Genomic DNA, 3063 nt, shown 5'->3' with positions numbered 1-3063 from the left:
GAATATTTAATGAGAAAAGTGGGGTTTTGTGTGCCAAATACCCCTTGTTCCTTCTGAGGGGTCACTCTCGTGGGGCAATTCCTTTTTAGCTGACCAAGCTTTTTGCATGCAAAACATTGCCCCGGTGTGCTGATCACTTCTATTCGTTGTTCACTTTTTTTCCAGGAATGAGGATCTTGGAAGGAAGCTTGTCAATGTCCCACACCAAAAGGCGTATAGAGGGAGGGCCTAGGTGTTTCTTTTGTTGGAGTCTGAGATAGTCAAGAGTAGAACAAAGACAACATCACAACTTGAAGAGCAACAAGTTGAGCTTAGATACAGAATCAAATGAACACATCAATCAAGACAACTTGGCAATACACAAGATCAAAGATCAAGAAACAAAGTGAGGAAAAACCCAAGAGGCACAAAGCAAAGTAACTACATTATTCAACAGAAGTTACAATACAAGAATGAAGCGATCAACAACAACCTTACAAACTAGGTTACAAGTTCAGTTTATATATGAATTGAATGAGGGCAACTGTCCTTTACTATATTTTAGAATTGTCCTAAACCTAGTTTGTCCAAATGGGATAGTGTGAATATGACCATTATGCACCCGTATTCGACACTCCCTTGTAATGGGTATATACAACGAAAGAACCTATAATATAAAGAAAAACAATACAAATTATACAAAAGGATGTTTGGACAAATAGGCTTATGGCTGAATCGGTAATGGCTGAAAGACAAAAGCGGGATTGACTAGTCTAAAGGACTGAGGCTAAATTAGCTGTGGCGATTGTCGAAAGCTGAATTCCAATTCCATGAAATAATATGAGGCTTAGGGAGATGATCGAAACAAATGTGTGCATCTATCATTCGCGAGCAGTTGTCCAGATCCATCCTCGTGTTTGACTTAATCAGACGGGTATCTTCTTACACCCATCCGGTGCCAAAGTGACATGAATCAGTCAGCCATAAGACATTTGGTCATCCCATCTCATTGTCAGTCGTAGGAATTTTCTCAAGGCCAAGATGTCCTAAAGTGATGCAGTCCCAAACGAAGTGATATCGAACATCGATATGCTTCGAGGCGTTGTGGTGAATTGGGTTCTTCAATAAGGCGACAACTCCCCAATTGTTGTTGTAGACCATTAGAGCCAAATTGGAGTTGGCTTGTTGAAACGTGCATACCAGTCGATCGAGCCATAATGCCAGTAGTTGATGCAGTCGTGCACTCTTGAAGTTCTGACTTCCATGAAATTGCTCTAGTGTTGAACATGAAGTAGCCGGTGGTTGACTTTCGGCAATCCAAGAAGCTGGCAAAGTCTGAGTCAGTGTAGTTGACAATGTCTAAATTATGTTCGGGTTGAAAAGGATGTCAGTCTTTTGTGCCCACCAAATATTTGAAGACATTCTAAACTCGGTTCTAATGTGATTGACCAGGGTTATGCATAAATTTGGTGACGGCTCCTATGACACGAGCAATGTCTGGTTGTTTTGTGACCATTGCATACTTTAGGGAGCCGACAATCGGTGCGTAAAGTACCGACTTCATGATTACCACTCTGGACCGGATGTCGAACAGTCTTGTTGAGACAACCGAAGACTAATGGGGAGCGGGGTCAAAGCAAATTTAGTTGATTGCATGTTGAAGAATTCCAAGACATGGTCAGCGTAGTTGGCTTGAAACTAGCACAATTTTCGTCAATTACGGAGTTGGCTTATCTTCATACCCAAGATGTTTCTTGTCGTACCTAGGACCTTCATGGAAAACTTCAATCACAGTTGTCGAACAAGATTGGCAAGCTCTCCGGCATGTCGGCCGGAGAGAAGCATGTCGTCCACGTAGAGGATGAGGAAGATGGGTGACCCATCTTGAGTTGTTTTCGAGAAAAGGCAATCGTCTTCATCACTCCTGGAAAAGCTAACCGATTGTATGAATTTGTTGAACTTCTTATACCACTGCCATGGGGCATGTTTTAGGCCATAGAGACTCTTCTTGAGTCAACAATAGCAAAGCCTATCAGTTGTTCCATACAGATCTCCTCTACGTCACCATGGACGAATGTCGTTTTTACATCTAACTAAATCAACTCCAAGTCATCCATTGCCACTACACCGAACAAAAAACAAAGGGTTGTCATTTTCACCATTGGTGAAAAGTTTTCATCGAAGTCAACGCCATATTCCTACCGGAAACCCTTTATGACTAATCTGGCCTTGTAGTTGGGGTTGGTCGAATTTGACATCTCTTTTCATCTATAGACCCATTTACACGGAAGAGCACATCAATTCTTCAGTAATTCAACCAAGTCCCAAGTTTGATTTTGCCGGATGGAGTTTGTAAAAGAGTATGTGCGGAAGCGTTACGTAGAAGGACACAGTCGGTTATTTGGAAGATCAACTGTTAGGTAAAGACAAAGTAAGGGTGAGAGAGAGAGAGAGACTGAGTAGAGCAGACAACAGTAAACATCTATTACAAAATGATACTCGATACATACAAATGTGCTCAGAGAGCACTTTCTGTACAAGCCCTGATAGTGGGCTAACAAGTACCGACAAGTACTTGAATGCTCATTAACTGAGCATCTGACACTGGCTCCTAAAAATATTCCTATTACTATGAATAGGAATATCAATCTGAACGGCCTGCCAACTCCCTATTGATCCATATGTTTGGATGTATTTTTGGTTGTAACTATTTCTTGCTAATACAACTTCTTGTTCTCTGCCTCTAAGTTCACACACACACACACAAAATTTCCTTCTGATGCACGAGATCACCTACACCCTTCATTTCTTTACATGGTATCAGAGCGTGCAGTAGTCTGATAAAAACTCGCTCAATTGTGTTGTGTCACAGGCCGAAGATCAAATAAAACCAGCTCAAGAACATAGAAGAAAAACGACACCATGAACACTCAAATGGGAAGTGTTGAGAATGATGTTATAGCCAAACAGCTAGTCAGCCCCAACAACTAGTTAGCCCAACGACCAGATCTTGGCCTTTATAAAGAGGAACCTTCTCCTCATGTAAAAATAAGCCATCTATGTATTTTCTCTCTCCTATGGTGA

This window comes from Azolla caroliniana, unplaced genomic scaffold (assembly GCF_043228905.1).
Source record: "Azolla caroliniana isolate FFs.n. ecotype wild unplaced genomic scaffold, voAzoCaro1.0.p SCAF_4, whole genome shotgun sequence".
Taxonomy (NCBI): Eukaryota; Viridiplantae; Streptophyta; class Polypodiopsida; order Salviniales; family Salviniaceae; genus Azolla; species Azolla caroliniana.
The sequence above is the reverse complement of the archived record's forward strand: the minus strand, read 5'-3'. Positions refer to the sequence as shown.